Source organism: Pteropus medius, unplaced genomic scaffold (assembly GCF_902729225.1).
Source record: "Pteropus medius unplaced genomic scaffold, Ma_sr-lr_union100, whole genome shotgun sequence".
NCBI lineage: Eukaryota > Metazoa > Chordata > Mammalia > Chiroptera > Pteropodidae > Pteropus > Pteropus medius.
Genome location: NW_024340701.1, coordinates 6464960 through 6482799, shown reverse-complemented (window position 1 = coordinate 6482799; position 17840 = coordinate 6464960). Strand labels below are relative to the sequence as shown.

General features: G+C 37.5%; 1 protein-coding gene and 1 pseudogene across 2 annotated transcripts in view; both read left to right on the top strand.

Annotated features, from left to right (window-relative positions):
• The window catches only part of LOC120620995 (spidroin-2), a 53960-nt gene that overhangs the window by 12153 nt on the left and 23967 nt on the right, over positions 1-17840 (top strand). The window contains exon 3 of one of the 2 annotated variants that reach the window (XM_039886202.1): positions 13552-13834. The exons of the other annotated variant lie outside the window; for it this stretch is intronic. The gene's annotated coding sequence lies outside the window, so the exon portion shown is untranslated. Of the gene's footprint in view, positions 1-13551; positions 13835-17840 lie in introns of those variants that run through there. 2 annotated transcript variants of the gene reach the window in all.
• On the top strand, positions 12932-13834 carry LOC120620990 (40S ribosomal protein SA-like; annotated as a pseudogene).

Sequence of the window (17840 nt, the reverse complement as noted above, 5' to 3'; positions counted from 1 at the left end):
AAACAGGATGTCCGAGTTCACAGGGCCAATTTCAGGGCCAGATATACCGACACAATTGGTATATTTAATTGTCTCCCATGGCACAAAAGTACTATAGCACAGACCTGGAAGTATTTAGAGAATTATTATTAGTGATAGTTATTAATAATTAAAAATAGCTACTATTTATGAGCTCAATGTGTCTCACTGTACTAAGTGCATCATATGCATTCTCATTTAATCTTTATAACAGTCTTCTGAGGTCGATGCTGACTTCTGCATTTACTAAGGTTCAAGAACCCAAGGTTCAGAAGGTTTAAGGAATCTGTCCTGGATCACACAGCAGAAGTGTCAGAGCAAGGATTTGAACCCAGTTCTCAGTTCCCAAAGATCATAATCTTAAGCTCAATAAATGGCCCTGGACACATAAAATAATATTTTTGTTAGCTGTGGAATATTTCGTGTGTCTGGTAATGATATAATAAGTGAGGCAGGAGAAAGTGAAGAAAGCAGATTAATTCAGCATTCACTCCTCATTCATTTAGTAAATACTCTCTAATAACTATATCTTCAGGACTTTGAAAGGTACTGGGGATAGAGGAGTATAAAAGCAGGCAGTGCATATGTTTGAGAAAAGATACAAAGGATTAAGTAAACACAAATTAATATATAATAATAAATTTTGAAAAATCCTGGAATATTATAATATTGTTAGGAGAGAAAATAATGGGAGCAGGGAGATCTTTGAGAAAGTTATTCAGGAGGGTCTAGGAATTTCTTTTTAAAGAAGTGAAATGTAAGTTGGGAACTGAAGGCCAAGTTGCAGTTATCCAGGAAACAGTGTATACAATGGCCTGGTGTGGAAAAAGGCCTGGGCAATTGAGAATCAGCCAGTGTGGCTGGAATGGCCTGAAGAAAGAGCGAATGGCAGAGATGAGAACAGAGACAGGCAAAAGTCAGATTATAAAGGATTCGTATGTAGTCCATGGTAAGAATTTAGGATTTTATCTCAAGTTCAATGGGAAGCCTTGGAAGGTTTTCAGTCAGGGGAGGGATAGGATCCAATTTATGTTTAAAATATCACTGGCTACTGAAAGGCAACAGAATTGTTGAAACAAGATTTGAAATAGGAAACAGGAGGCTCTTTCAGAAATTTAAGCAAGTTGGTAGCTTGGACTAGGCCTCAGGTAATAGCAGTAGAGATGGACAACTTTGGATGAATTTGAAATATGCGTCAGATATTATCAAATATATTTTCTTATTTGAGCCTCACAACAACCCATTGATGTAAGTATTTTACAGATTGTACAGATTTTTTACTTTGTAGATAGAAGAAGCTGAAATTCAGAGAGGTTCAGCTTCCATATCATGCTACTCTTAACCTAAAAATAAAAGGTGAAAGTGAGAGGCACCAAACATTTATTTGAGAACAAAAAGAATAACTGTTCCTTCAGGCAGAATCCCAAATAGTGTTCTAATTAGGAGACAAAGGCAAAGAGTATGAGAAAGGGAGGGGGAACAATTACTTCAATAGAAGGAAGGCATTTCAGTACAGATACTATAACATAGTGATGTTAATTCTAAAGAATTTTTAATTTTCCATCTGGTTGTCATCAGTCCAGTAGTCATAATGCCTTTTTGTTATCTTTCTAAACAGAAAGTTGCTCTAGGCCCAGTCCGAAGATTATTTTTGCCTTCTTTTAACATTCCAAAGTTTGAGGCATAAGATGTGCAAGGCGGTTCCTCTGGGGCGGCAACTCGGACTCCACTTTAAAGCAGCTTTGTTTATATTATTTTTCACAATTTTCCTCTGTATAACAGTGATCATCTCATTTGCCAAATGAGGAAACTGATATTCAGAACCCAGGACAGATGTCAGAGTGAGTAGCATAATAAAGCCTCTGTCTGAAAGGCTTCAGTTTTTTCCAGATGAAAGAGGTCATGCTAGTTGGGGAACTTCTAAGGTTAGATGAGATTCTGTCATTTAAAGAACTGTGTGTTACTTAGCACAAGATCAGGCCACCAGGAACCCTTAGTTCCATCAGTGTGGAGCTTCCTATTGCTGGATAACATGAAAAATTTAGGCCCTAGAAAAATTTAGGCCGTAGATTGACAGAGTTTAAAAGACTCCTTAAAGGTAGATATAAATGTTCCAGTTCACAGCTGAGAAAATTAAAAATAAAGTTCAGAGAGGCCAAAAGGCTTGCTAGGATCACGTAGAAAGATAGTAACAGAGTTGGAGCAAGACCCAGGACATCTGCCTCCTAGCCTTCAGTTCCCATAGAACTAAGCTCTGCCACCCTTTGATGGGCCCAAAGATCCTTTTATATTGGGGTATTCTGTATTAAATGAATTTTATGTGGGTAGTGTGCTTTTGAGTAGAGCAAAGGAGTTAAATCTCACTCTGTTCCTAAGAAGTCCCTGCTAGAAACACAAGAGTCACTATCTTTTCACATAACAACATCTTAAATCTCCAAACATTGCCTGCTCCAGAGAGTAGGAGAGTAGACCAGAGTTGTCCCCAGGATTCTAGGCTCCTGTTCTTCCCTCTCTATCCCCTTCCTCCTCCGTACTCCCTTTTCTCTGAAACACAAGCTTTTGGGAAAGGATCTTCTATCAGTCAGTTTTCCTTTGGCATGAATTAAGAAATAAATCCCAATAAGGCTGGGGCCCTAAATTCTGCCTGTCACTGCTATGTGACCCTTGAGCTAATCACTGCTTCTCAATGGGTCTATTTCTTTATCTGTACCGTGAGGATCGTGGACATAATTTCTGAAGGGCCTGCTAGTTCTGATGTTATGAGATCAAACTTTTTAGTCCCCACAATTCCAGGTCTCTTTGGAATTAAGAGTAACTTTGGGCTACTTGGTGAGGTGAGGCTCAGCAGGTAGAATTTCATCAACTGCTGGGCCCTCACTGCTTCCCTCCCCCTCTTCATCTGCTCCCCAACAGTCTCAGGAAGCTCCCAGGATTCTGATTCTTTTTCTTCTCTGCATTTAAGAGAAGAGCCCCAGGCCCCACCCTTGGTCCTCACATATTCTGCGTATAATTTCAGGGAGGCATCTTCCTGCCTTAATATAACTCCTCCACCCACTGGGAGGAAGTGAGATGTTGAAAGAGCAAGAGCTTTGGAGTAAATAGGCTTCCCTTTGAATCTTGGCCCTTCCTGTTTTACCAGCTCTGTGACCTTGGGCAGTTTTCCCTCCATCTTCAGATCCCCAGGCCCTGTGTGCTGTGAAGACTAGAGACAAAGTCTATAAAATACTTGTGGAAGAAAAGCATATAACCTTCTTTTCACTTAAGGAAAAAAATAATCACATTAAAAATAGAATAAGAGAGCCATTCTCTGTTTTCTTCCTATGAGTTTTTAAATTAGGTGATGCCATCTAACAGTTTATTTCCTAAAAACAAAATGCAATGCAGTCTTTATTCTCCCATATACCTAATACATAATGAGTGTGCAATACATGTTTATTATCATTATAATTACTGTTGTTGATTGTAAGTCCAGTGATTCTATTCAAGGTTCTGAATTCTAAAATAGAAATCTGATTTAAAACTCTCTCCTGCTTAAAAATCTTCTTTGGCTCCCCATAACCTACATTGTATAAAACCCAAACTTTATACAGTCATTCAGAGTTCTTGCGCTCGCTTCGGCAGCACATATACTAAAATTGGAACAATACAGAGTTCTTAACACTCTGGTCCCAACATGTTTTTGAAGTCTGGAGTCTCCAGTATAGTAAAAAAAGCATAAGATTTCGCATTTCACCTTAGCCACTTAACCCGTTTTCTCCTCTGTAGTACTGGGATAATAATTTCTGCTTTATAGATTAAATAATAGTAGCTTACGATAACTACTAATTATTGCAGTTATTAAGTGCTATTCGCGTATAAGAATTTGACAATCTTATTTAAACCTGACAAAAGTCCAATGAAGTAGGTACTTTTATTTTTAGATGAGAAAACTGAAAGGTAGATAGGTTAAATTATTATGAAATATAACACAGACTTAAATGCAAGTCTAGCTGCCATCACAGTCCATGGTGTCAACTATTGTGCTATAAAGCCTCCCTTGAGGGCATATAGTTTTAAAGTATTGTGTACACAGTAAGGCTGTGAACATTGGCTATTAATCATTCATTGTCATCATTTCCTCCTCCTGTGGATTCAATGCTCTGATTACACAGAGCAATTTACCATTCTCGTAGGCAGTTTTACAGCTCTGTGCCTTTGCTCATATTTTTCTCTCCGCCTGAAGTGGCCTTTTTTCTCCTCTCAAAATGATACTCCTTTCATGAGACCCAAGTAGATCACCTACTGTGTGTCTTCCTTAAGATACTGGCATATCCCTCATCCCCTCAATGGTAGGCATTAACACTTCTTCATCTCCTTGGCCCTTCCACTTGATAAATGACTGATAGATAATTGTTGAACTCACTGTTCTCAAATAATTTATTATAAATTCACTGAAACCAATCAAGGGAGTTTTCTTTCTAGAAGGTCTTCAAGTGTGCCAGAGAAAATCTAAAGTGGCTGTTGGGGTGATGCAGTGTAATTCAAAGCATGTCCAATAGATGGCACAGTAGTCACGGTCAAAGTGGCTCAGGAAGTGCTCTTTTGAAAAAAGAGGGATAATAACAATAACTAATATTTACATAATGTTCATAAGTCTCTTTGACATATATTATCTACATGAATATTTATCCCCATTTTACAAATGAGGTGGGAAATGAAGGAACTTTTCCACTTCCTAGAACCATTGAGAACACAGTATCGATCAATTAGGTAAGGTGATGTCAGGGGTCCACCAAAAGCTCTGTGATTTTCCTTCCAAATTATCTCCCTTATTCCTTGAAAATGTGTGAAATGTTACTTCTTCTTTTTACTGAGGCTTTAAATTTTAGATATTTAAATGAAGGGATGGGAAAGTGAATGTATGACATATTTTAATTCATTTGCACTTTAGTATAAAAAGTTTCAGATATATTTTTGAAAGCCACTTGGCCACTTGATTGGAAGCAGAGAAAGTGCATGTGGGCACTGGGGATCAAAAGAACCACAAAGATGAAATGGGGATAGGGAAAAGGAGAGAGAACTGTAGGAAGTTTCATTAACAACAATTTTGTCATCGGCCAACCTGGTTCCCTGTTGCTGTAGCCATTACCAGAGGGCTCCATTCATCAAGGGATTTATTATCCCAAGAATTTGAAAGCGCAGTTCAGGACAGTGTATAAGCAAGTAGTTATGCCTGGCAGTTTCTCAAGAAACCTTTTCAGCAACCTCTGGATAGAAGCCAGAAAACTGAGAGACAAATCTAGACTTATAAAAATGAAATCTGGAGTAAAATAGTAAAATCTGCAATTCCAAATTTGGCACCTGGAGTTCAGAATTAGAATCTCAGACTTTGATAGAACTTGGAGGTCAAAAATAAAATATAAAAGTCACAGATTAGAACTTGGTGTTCCGAGTATAGATTCTTGGGTTGCCGTTAAGGAAATTCCTAAAGTAGAATTTCTGGTTGCAATCATGGAATCTTATTGTAAGATTCAAATTCAGGCAGTAGAGCCTATACTTCCAGTAGTAGGATTTTGGGTTCCAAGTAACAGCTGAGTTCTAATGCTAGAATGCTCAGGTCCAGAGAATAGAACCTGTAGTTTCAATAGTGTATATTGGAGTTCAGTATTCACATCTCAGGCTCTGCATCTGGAGCCTGGAGTTCTAATAGTTGAATCTCAGGTTATGAGAGTAAAATCTAGAGGTCCAATAGTGGAATTTCAGTTTCAGAGAAAGAACCTAGAGTTCCTAAACTAGAATCTGGAGTTATAAGAATAGAACATGGGATTATATTATTAGAGTCTTGGATTTTGAGATTGGAACTTAAAGTTCCAATCTCAAAATCCAACTTAAAGTTCCAATAATACAATATTGAAGTTTAAGCACTTAGCCTGAAATACAAGTACAGGATATGGGATTCAGAGAGCACTTCTTGAGTTCCAGTAGAAAATCTTGAGGTGCCATAGTGGAAGTTGCAGGTACAATATTAACTTGTGGAATTAGCATATTAAATTAGTATTAGAATCAGCCTTCAGTAGTTATAACGGCTAACAATTAAGTGCTTATTTTGTGCCAAGTATTGTTCCAAGTGTTCTACGTGTATTATTGTTATTACATTTAGTGCTCACAAAAACCTGTCTTGAGAGTACTATTATTATCATTCCAATTTTACACATAAGGAAACCAAGATACAGAGATTAAATAACTTTCTAAAGGTCACACATCTGGGCAGCATAGGGATGGTATCTGACTATAATCAGTGTGCCTCCAGAGCTCATGCTTTTAACCACTATGATAAGTATCTCTATAATCTAGAGAGTTTTGAATTCCATTAGTAAAACTTTAGGTTTAACAAATAGAACCTGGAGTTACCCTAACAGAAGCTACAGTTCCAATAGCAGCATCTTGAGTAATCTTTATGTCCAGTGATAGAATGAGAGGCTCACACAATCAGATCTGGAGTTCCAAACATCAGCTATTCAGTTATGAAATTAGAATTCCAAATGAAGAACCTCGATTTGATCTCAATAATTAGAGTCCCAAATTCTACTACCAGAAGTTCAGCCTCAACTCTGAACCTTGAGATCTAATCCCAATAATGTATCTGTGTTTCTGAAATTAAAGTGCAAATTCCTATAGTAAATTTTGTTTTTTGAGAGTGGAACCTTGAGTTTTAAAAGTAAAATCTTGCAAGGATATGAAGACCTGGGGTTTTAATAGTAAAACCTAGAATTATTAAAGTAGATCCTTGAGTTCCAAGATTGGAAACTTGGATCCCAATAATGAAATCTTAAATTGTAGTAGTAGAATGTTAAGTCCAATATTAAAATCCTGGGTTCAGAGAGTATAACATGATGTTCCAAAAGTAGGACATGTGATTCCAAGAATAAGACCTGGAGTTCCAACATTAGAACCTTGGGCCTTGACAATAGAATCTGGGATTAGAATATTAAAATCTGGAATTTGAGGAATAGAATCTGAAGTTGTCAAAATAGAAGCTATAATTTCAAAAAGCAGCATCTTGGGTGTTAATAGTGGAATCTGTTTGCCCAGTGAGAGAATGTGGAACTCAAAGAATAAACCTGGAATTCCAAACATTAATTATTGGGTTCCTAGAGTAGAATCTGTAGTCCAATGGAATAATTTTATAGAATTATAGTAGAATAAGGACTTATTAATTATAGCAGGTATTCTCAGAGTAGACCTGGAGGTCCAATATTAGAATCTGTGGTTCCACAGAATAGAATCGGAGAATTCCGGTAGAACAATCTAGAGTTGCAATGAAATAATTTTGGGACTAAAAGTAGAACTTGGAGTTATGATGGTAGACTCTTGATGTAGCTTGTTTTTATCTCAGTTTTTAACACTTATCTTGTGTTGATAGTGGATTTATCATGCCTCAGCAAAAATCATGACTTCCTGTCCAGTGAGTGAGGATTCTTAATTGGAGAGTGGGATTTCAGCTGCCACTCTCAGAAGTGTATAGAATTAAATGTAATCTCTCAGTGTTACTAAAGGCTATTTGGCTATAGATGAAAGAAATTTTCCAATCAGTGAGCCATGTGATTAGGCCTGTGTTATGTATTCTGAGGAGACTCTGTTCTCATCCTGAGAAGCTAACCACAAATAAGATAATACAAGCCCAATAAAAGGCTGAATGTAATCCAAGACTAAAATGTGTGGACTGACAGGAAAGAGGTCATTTTAGGCTGCAGTAGTCAGAGAGGCTGCACAGAGGAGGCATTTCAAAAGATGCACAAAGTTGAAATAGGCAAAGAGGAAGCAGGACATTTTAGGTGGAAAATACTCAAAGAGAAACATGGAAATAGGCTCTAATATGGTATGCACTAGCAATTTTTCAGCAAAGAAATATTTATGGAGTGCCTACTACTTACCAGGCAAATGTAGGCCCTGGAGAAATAAAAAGAAATTACAAGTAGTTTCTGTCCCTGAGGAAGTCATATGGAAAAACAATTACAAGGACTTTGGTGTTAGATATAACTGGTTTTGAAAATCAGCCTCATTAGCTTCCTAGCTAAGTGACTAAGCAAGCCCTTCACATCTTTGAGCTTGTCTCTTCATCTATACAAAGAGGATAATACTTTCCTTGAAGAGTTGTTGTAAGGATTCATGATATTCATGATAGTTTATGTCATGCATGTGGTAGTGATCGTGATGATTATGAGATGATGATGATGGTATGCTCAGAGTTACATACAATCTGTTAAGAAAATAGAGAAGAGGTGACATTTGAGCTAAGTCCTGAATAATGGTAGGATGCATTAGACAATCAGAGAAGAAAAAGAGCATTTTAGGCAGAGGAAACTGAAATTATGAAAGTATAGAGGCATGAGAGGGAACAAATATTTTGGAAGTCCTGGTCATTGATGAGGCTGGCGTAAAGGGTTTTTAGTCCCTTTTGGTGATGGTGAAGCATTGAAATGTTGCTATTAGGAGATTTACTCAACAAAAATATATTGAATAGGTTCAGGGCCTAACTGAATAAAGACCAATGCAGGGAAGATGGTCTCTGCATGTACCTTATAAAAATTTAACTAGGGAGAAAGTACATATATACAAGATAAATAATAACATTAGCATAGAAGGAAAAGGATGGGCTTTAAAGTTAGCAATCCATACCATGTTTCACCCATTGAATTTACCCTCATTTACTGACCCCTCTTTCATTTTGTGAGCCCCTTGAGAATAGAGACTATGTCTTTTTCCCCAAAACTCTTTATTGTGGAAAAAGTCACACATACAGAAAAGTTTAATTATATACCCATATACTCAACTTCCTAGGTTTAAAAATCAACATTGACTTATTCATTTTGTATGTATATTTTAATTATATGAAAGTAAGTTACAGACATCATGACACTTTATCATTAAATATTTTAGCATAAATCTCTTAAGAATTAGTATAATCCCCCTCACAACCTCAGTACCATTATGACACCTAATATATTAAGTCTCTTAATATCCTCTATGATTCAGCCCATGTTCATATTTTCTCATGTCTTAGTTTTGTTAGAATCAATTTTTAGTCAGGGTTCAGACACTGTATTGGATTATTGTGTACCCTCCATTTTTTTAATCTAAAATAATTGCCCCACATTTTAAAAAATGACAAGACATTTTAGAAAGATGAGGCTTATTGTCTTAAAGAATGTCCCACATTTTGCACTTGATCTTAGGCAAAAGGCCAAGAAGCGATGTCCCACATTCTGATTATCTGGATTCTTATAAATTAGAAGTTAAATCTAAAGGCTTGATCACATTTAGGTTAAACATTTTTGGCAAGATTATTTCATAGATAGTACTGTGAACTTCATGTTGCATTGCGTTGGGAGGCACTTAATGTCAAGTTGTCCTGTTCTTAATGATGCTATGATTATTTGTTTAAGGTGGTGCCAGTAACTACCCTCCCATGCATACCTTTGCAGTAAACAAGTAATCTATGGAGATATGCTTTGGTACCATGTAACAGTATTTCACTTAATAATTTTATCATCTATTGAAAGGTCTTGCATGAATCAGTTATTTTATTGGTGGTCGAAATGTGGTTATTTTCTAATTCTGTCATTTCTTCTACATCTATTATCTGGCATTCTTTTGAAAATAACTTTTTACTGCCAAATGGGGATGAACTAGAGTTCTTCTTTATAAGTCCTGATAAAATGTTTAATTTTTTGCTCTTTACCAACTTTTAGAGTAAGAGTTGGTGAAATAGTCACCTCCAATTGTGGCAAACAGCTTCTTTTACTTTTTTAATAGTATCACTGTGGGTTTGTAGATTTTTATTTGTTCAATATTCTGTAAACAGTAACAATTACATTTAGTTTGTCATTATTTAGTTTGATGCTCAAATTATCCCAAATTTGGCCAGTGTGCACTCCTTTAAGTTGCCTCCTATGTAATTTTTATGTCTCCATCATTCTTTAAGCATTTCCTTACTTTCTAGAATAAAAAGATATCCCAGGTTCACTTTGTACTTTCTCTACCCTAGACCTGGAATCAGCCATTTCTTTGGGGAAGCCCTGATTCCTTTTATTGGGGAATGGTATCTGGAAGCCAAGATCTGGGCACTAGATGTATTTGTTGCTATTGGGATATCACTGCATCTGGGCTCATTCAGTGGACAGAGCTAGAAAATTTATAATTTAAAAATCATGAATAATATTGATACTTCCAATTAAAGCTTAAGTTTTTTTAAGTTCTATTATGTGTTTTTTTCTTAACATAAAAATCATGGTTTCTAATAACATTAGCATATTTATTTATTTGTCTTATCCTAAAATATGCATGAAATAGTTTGGAAATTGCAATACCAATATTATTAACAATAAGACCAGAATCAAGTTTCAGATTTCTTTGCAGTTCTTCTTGTCCTTAGACAATATTCCACATCCTACTTAGGGTTATAATCAGCGCTGTGTTCAGAAGGCACTTGAAATAATTATTTTCTCTCTGGTAATTGTAGTAGTAATTTGATGTAGAGTTAGGTTAATTTGCTTTAATTTGTCTTTAATTTTGATGTAAAGTAACATTTCGAATATACAACATTTTACATGGCTTAAAAGTCAAAATATTTTAAAAGGTATATTTAGAGAAATGTTTATTTCATCTTCTCTACCCCATTTTCCCATCTCTTGATAGGTAGGAATTTCTAATAGCTTCTAAAATTCTTCCAATGTTTGCATTTATTTCCTCTTTCTTTTTAAAAAAATCATTTACTTCAGAAATCTTCATATCTACAGAAAAGTTGAAAGAATAGTTTAATGAACTATTCTTCCCCTAAGTCATCTGTTATTAACATGCGTCCATTTGATTTATATTTTTCTTCATAGTATTGCTGGTGTTACTATTATTTGTTGAACCACTTGAGAGCAAGTTGCAGACATCATTATCCTTTACCCCTAAATACTTCAGCATTTATCTCTTAAGGAAAAGGACATTTTAAAATATATTATAATACAATGATTGATTTCAAGAAATTTAACTTTCATTCAGTACTTTTTTCTTATAGTTTATATGCAAACTATACTCATTGTCCCATTAATATCCCTTACGTAGGTCAAGAAACAACTCTCCACAAATAATTTCACATTTCTGCATGGTTAAGGCTTTCTGAGAAAAAAAAAAAAACATTCTGGCAAACTGGGTTAAGGAGTGATTGAATAGCCACCCTAAAAATGAGACTTCTGAAGAGATAAAAAGTCTTCTCCCTCCCCTAGCCATTTGTTTACTTTCCAAGAAGGTAAAGTAGAGCTCTCTCCCATATCTCTCCAGATTTGTTTATATTCCAGAGCAAAGACCTGTCTCGTAATCTCTGGAGGGAAGGATGGCAGCTTTGAAGGCCCTTCTAGATAAGCTCTGAGCATCATAATTTTGGCGTTTCTTATATGTAGTACAAACTTCACTGTATGTGCAGATGACATCAGGCCCTCTTTCTGTCATCTCAAGGGAAAACGGCATAGAAAACTGGTGCTAAGATTGCTATGTCAGTCAAAATGGTTTTATCTCTGACTCAGATCCAGAGGTTTCATATTCACGTGTGTGTGCGTAGATGTGTGTAAAACTGTGTAAGTGAGCTAATATCTCAGATCCCTTATAGTTTAGGACTTAACACTTTATAACTTTTTATTCCCCAGGTTTGGGATCCTATTAAGGAATCCCATATTGCATTTAGTTTGTCAAGTCTCTTTAGTATCTTTTAATATTCACCCTTCTTTAACCTTTCTAGTTCATCACATTGGCATTTTTTAAGAGTTTAGACCATTTGTTTTGTAGTTACCTTCTTTCTTACACATAAAAAGTATACTATATATACCCTTCTGCACCTTGCTTTTTCACTTAATATATCTCATAGATTACACTATGTCAGTATATTAAAATCTCCCTTTTTTTTATGGCTGCTTAATAGCTCATTGGTTGGATATTGTGTTTCCCTAGTATAGAGTATATATAGTAGGTACCTAGTGAGTATTTGTTGAGAAAGTAGATGTTTCCACTACTCCCACAAAAGAATAAATGAATGGGGGGCAATTGAGCAGAAGAGCAATGTATGCCCTAGATGAGATAATTTGGAGTCAGACAGACTTGGGATGCAAATCCATCTCTCCTGGCATTAGGCAGTTTGGCATAGTGGTTAAGCAAGCAAGCTTTGAAACCAGAGTACCTAGGTTTGACACCACCACTTTCTCAGCTGTGTTTCCTTGGGAAGGCTACTAAACCAATTGTGCTTCACTTTCTTCATCTGTAAAATGGAAATAATAAGAGCACCTACTTCATAAGGTTATTGTAAGAGCTCAATAAATATTAGCTATACTTTATAGCTATAATTTTTTCCAAATCTGTTTCTTCATATGAAAAATAAGGCTAGTAATACTCATTCAACAGGGAGGCTGTTGAGGACTAAGTGAGACAATGTCTGTAAGGCACTTAGCGTAGTGACTAGCCCAGAGAAGCAATCAGTATATAGTAGCTGTCAAGGCTGAGGGGCAGAGGAGGAACATGATTGCTGAGAGGATTACTGCAGGTGGGACTATTTATCTTATTCACTGACTCAGGGCCTAAACACAATGCCTGTCACACTGGCTTTGGAGTTAGATAAGCCTATTGTGTTTAAATTCTAGCCAGGACACCTGCATGGTCAACTGTGTGATCTTAGACAAGTTACTTAACCTTTCTGATTCATGTTTTCCTCATTGATAAAACAGAAATAACAACAGTACCTATCTCAGAGTCGTTGTTGTTGAAATTAAATAGAATGATGGATTATAAAGCTATCTGATCTCATTTTGGATGATGATTTTTAAAAAGTAAAGCAGCTTTTCCACACTTCTCAGAAAAGGGTCCATACAGTGTCGTTCTTGGTTCCCATGTGACTTAAAGGGAAACTGTCTCAATGTCCGGAGCCCTTGATATCTTGCAAATGAAGGAGGAGGATGTCCTCAAATTCCTTGCAGCAGGAACCCACTTAAGTGACACCAACCTTGACTTCCAAATGGAATAGTCCATCTACAAAAGGAAAAGTGATGGTATCTACATCATAAATTTGAAGAGAACTTGGGAGAAGCTTCTGCTGGCAGCTTGTGCCATTGTTGCCATTGAAAACCCAACTGATGTCAGTGTCATATCATCCAAGAATACTGGCCAGCGAACTGTGCTGAAGTTTGCTGCTGCCACTGGAGCCACTCCTATTGCTGGCCGCTTCACTCCTGGGACCTTCACTAACCAGATCCAGGGAGCCTTCCCAGGAGCCGAGACTTCTGGTAGTCACCAATCCCAGGGCCAACCATCAGCCTCTCACAGAAGTGTCTTATGTTAACCTGCCCACCATTGCCCTGTGTAACACAGACTCTCCTCTGCTTTACGTGGACATTGCAACAACAAGGGAGCCCACTCAGTGGGGCTGATGTGGTGAATACTGGCTTGGGAGGTCTTGCGCGTGCGTGGTACCATCTCCTGTGAACACTCGTGGGAAGTCATGCCCAATCTCTATTTCTACAGAGATCTGGAAGAGATTGAAAAGGAAGAGCAGGCCGCTGCTGAAAAGGCTGTGACCAAGGAGGAATTTCAGGGTAGATGGACTGCTCCAGCTCCTGAGTTCATTGCCACTCAACCTGAAGTCGCAGACTGGTCCGAAGATTTGCAAGTGCTCTCTGTGCCTATTCAGCAGTTTCCTACTGAAGACTGGAGCGCTCAGCCTGCCACTGAAGACTGGTCTGCAACCCCCACTGCTCAGGCCACTGAATGGGTAGGAACAACCACTGAGTGGTCTTAAGCTGGTCTTCCACAAACTCATAAACAAAATGGAAATAAGGTTGACGGAAAATAAACAGTTTCTAAAAAAATTTAAAAAATAAAAATAAAAAGTAAAGCAGATGCTTCCCATACATGGCATTATAAAACATTTTAGTGATTATCTCCTTGTGATGGCCATGAAAATGTGACTTGCAGACCTCCAACTATAGAGAGGGTATTTGACCAAAGCTCTAGCCGTTGAACTGTGAAATCCATCAATGCATTTGTGTTGAGGCCATTCCTCCTATGGGCTAGCCCCATTAGTTACTGAGTGTGGCAGGAATACTAAGGCAGACCTGTTTTTTGGAGACATGGGACTCCTCTGATGGTTGGCTTTGGCTTGGGCATACCCTGATGGCTTTGCCAAACCTTCCGCAGACTGCAAGGCAGCCTAGAGTGCTTCCACCTAACCTTTCTCTCTCTCTTTTTCACTTAGAGTCAGACTTGCATTTTATCTCTTAGTGTCTGCTTCCTGGAGGACTTGAACTGACATGGCCATCCAGAGGAGAATTCTTGACTCTCAAAGTGTCCTCCTATCTAGAAGTAGGGAGAAAAGCAGGAGTTAATGTGGATGAGAATGTGTGTGCAGTTGGGATATCAGTGCCACCTCCCATTTTGTTTCCAAAACAGGATTTTTAAAGTGCCTGGAGATCAGTATATACAAACTTGAGAGTTAAAATAAGCAAAAATTAAGTTCTTCTAATTCACTGAGCCAGGACACAGTGACATAAAAAGTGCCTCTGTAGTTTAGTAAATTAGAGGTCATGAGTGGATGATGTGGAAAACTTCACATTTTATGCTTTCAGTTTTAGTTCTATTTTATTAGGCCCAGGAAATAAGGTTAAGGAAATGACTCTCAAACCAATTGCCAAATGAGCTTCATTGTTCTGCTTTATTGCCACAGCCCCACAAAATCCCTCAAGCCCCTGAGGGAAGGAAGAAAAGGCAGATAAAAGGCAAAATAATGTAAGTGGCAAGATAGAGTTCTCTTGTATATTTTATGAATGTCAAGGATAGGTGGCCCCTGGTGCAGGCAACCAGTGCCTCTGGCAGATAGCAGAGAGCATTATTGAGGAAAACATGCAACACAACATCTCAATATCCAATTTGCTGTCCCTTTTGCTCCAGGAGCTGGGGGATGGGAAAGATACCCCAACACCACTGTGAGGTCTAATTAGATAACATGAGCATTGGCAGTTTATCAGTGGCCTAGATTCTGGCTCCCTGGATTTGGTCATAGTCAAGATAATCGGACTTCGGTGGTCACTCATTCCACAAAGAATACACAAGATATGAATGTTCTTACATTCATTTTATAAAAGGAAAAAGTCACACTTTCACAATCTTTTTTTTTTTTTTTAATCTACAGGAAGGAAATTTTTTTATTGGTACACATTTTACAAAAATTAAGAAGACATGTATTAAAATCCAACATATAGTATTCAGACATAGCAGAAGCCTGTCAGTCAAAATAGAAGCCTGACATCAAAGGACCAACTTTCTCCCTATATCTCACATAGTCTCTTTGTATATTATTTAATGAATAAAGCAGCAAAAACTAGATTTGAATTTATGTCTAACTCAAACCCATTTTCTTTTTATTTAGCCATGGTGTTCTTATAAGTAGTCCTTTTTCAATCCCATGCAAATTACTCTTGGAGGGGAATAAATGCTACTAAGTAGAAGAAAGCTGTCATTTTTGTGCAAGCTAAAGCACAGCCCTCCATAAGTGTTTAATAACTGGTAGTAATCTACCAGTGGCAGTGTGCTTAGAATTTACGGAATCATGCAGAATCCCAGGTAGTAGAAAAGAACATTAAAGTAATCAAATCTAGAGATTTTCAAATGTGTTCAGTAGTAGAGCTCCTAGAAGTCACAGTGCTCTTTGCAAAACATCACAAATTACTGACAGATAATATAATTACATAAACTAGAAGTAATTTCACTAGCAGACACAGCATAGTATAATGGGAAAGAGAAGGCTTTGAAGTCTCACACATCTGACTTTTCCATTCACTAGCTTGTGACCTTGAGTAACTTATTTAACTTTTCTGTGCTTCTGGTCCCTCACCTGAAAAATAGAAAAAGCAAGTGCCTATTTCAGGGTTGTTCAGGCTTGCTTTTGACACATACAGTGTTTATAAGTGCATAATTTCACATCTAAAATGCTTGGGGCCAGGCTGGCTTCAGAATTAGGATATTTTTTTATTTAAAAAATGTAATATAGGAAATAGGTCTTATAAGTAACACCTCCAGCTGAAACGCTACCCTATAATCCAACACTTTTATATTTCTGCAGCATTTGTACCAAATTTATTTAAAATATACTTTTTTCCCCAAACCATTTTGAAGTTAGTTGGGGTTTTGGATTTGCGTATAAGGGATTGTAAACGTGTATTATCATTTGAAGATAATATGTCTGCTACGTGTATGCAGGTCTCCATAGCTTAAGAAAATATGTATTTTTATGAGGGATGCTGTTGGTGTCACATCCAAATCCTTTTTACTAGTCAATGCAGTCATCCTCTGACTTTTGCCAACGTTTGGCTGATAACAACTCACAGTTGTCCCTTTCTTAGAAATTTGCCTTCAACGAAAAAGGAGCTACCTCTCTTTGGAGCAAGGGAGAACTGTCAGTGACTGTCTGGCATAGTCCCTTGTCTCAATAGACTAATTTTGGGATACAGTTCTTGTTTCAGTTTCCTTGTGAAATTAGACTAAAGCTGGTTTTCGAATTTACATTCTTCCTTAGTTTTCTTCTCCTGTCCTGTGCTGCTTCTCTCATCATTTCCTAAGAGCAAATCCCTCAATAATTCACTTGAACCAGAATCTCTATCTCAGGCTCTGCTTCTAGGGAACCAAACCTGAGATTTTTCCTAGAAAGCATACCCTAAGGATAGGATTCTGGAATTAGAGCACACAAGGACAGGATGACAATATGGTAGATGAAGTATGAGATTCCCTGGCATACTGTAGATGTAGTTGCAGAGAATTTCACCTGCAGTGAAGTGGGGTGGGATACAGGTGGAAGGAGAGAATGCTCAGTCCAACTGGTGCAATGTCTCAGATATTTGAAAGATATATGGGAAATAGCAACCATAAAGACTGTGGAAGTGGGTGACTATTGCTAAGAGCCATTGATGAACTGATGAAAGAAAATGATGGGCTCAGATCTATTAATTGACAATTTAAAGCAAAGGACCTCACTGTTAGCATTTAGAGACCTTCATCTCTTGCAGCCAGTGGTCAGATTTAGTTAATTATCAGGCAGAATTGTAAGAATGGGCAAGTTTTAGAAAAGACTGAATTCTCAGTGTGTGAGAATCTCCCCATAAATGTTGAGTCTTGATAGGGGAGAAGTAGGACCCTGAGATTTGGGGTGAAGATATCTAGGTGGATGCATTTGAGAAACTTGAATCCCAAGATTCCTCTGAATCCTCTGGGTCTATAGAAGTGACCCACTGTCCCAGGTAAGAAGATAAAGGCCCATCCCTCCCCTTTTGTAGGAACCTTATAAGACAATGCAAGTCCTCCTCAGGGTCTCTCCTCAACTCTCATTCTGGTTATCAGACCCATCACTAGGATCCAGTAGCCCAACTAGGCAAGATTATATCCCAAAGTAGCTATACAACCTGACTTATATGTAATGGCAAGTACCAGGAAAGTATGCCTGAGGGCTGGACAAATGGGGGTAGAATTTAAAGCTGGATAAGAGAGAGTTCATCAATATCAGGCCACTTTGCCATGACACAGAAGTCAGTACTCTGCAAGGGCCCCAATAGATGGTTCTATACACTGCTAGGACAGCTCTTTGAAGCTTGAAAGAAGTGATAGCCCACATCCACATTAAATAAAGTATGTAGAGATGCCAGAACTGTTGTGGCAAACAGTGGTGAAAGGAATCAAAAGGCTCAGAGAAGTAGGCCTGCTATAACGAGTCTATTATCTAAGACTGAAAAATCCACCAGTTGATTATGCTTCTTGGAAGGGCCTGG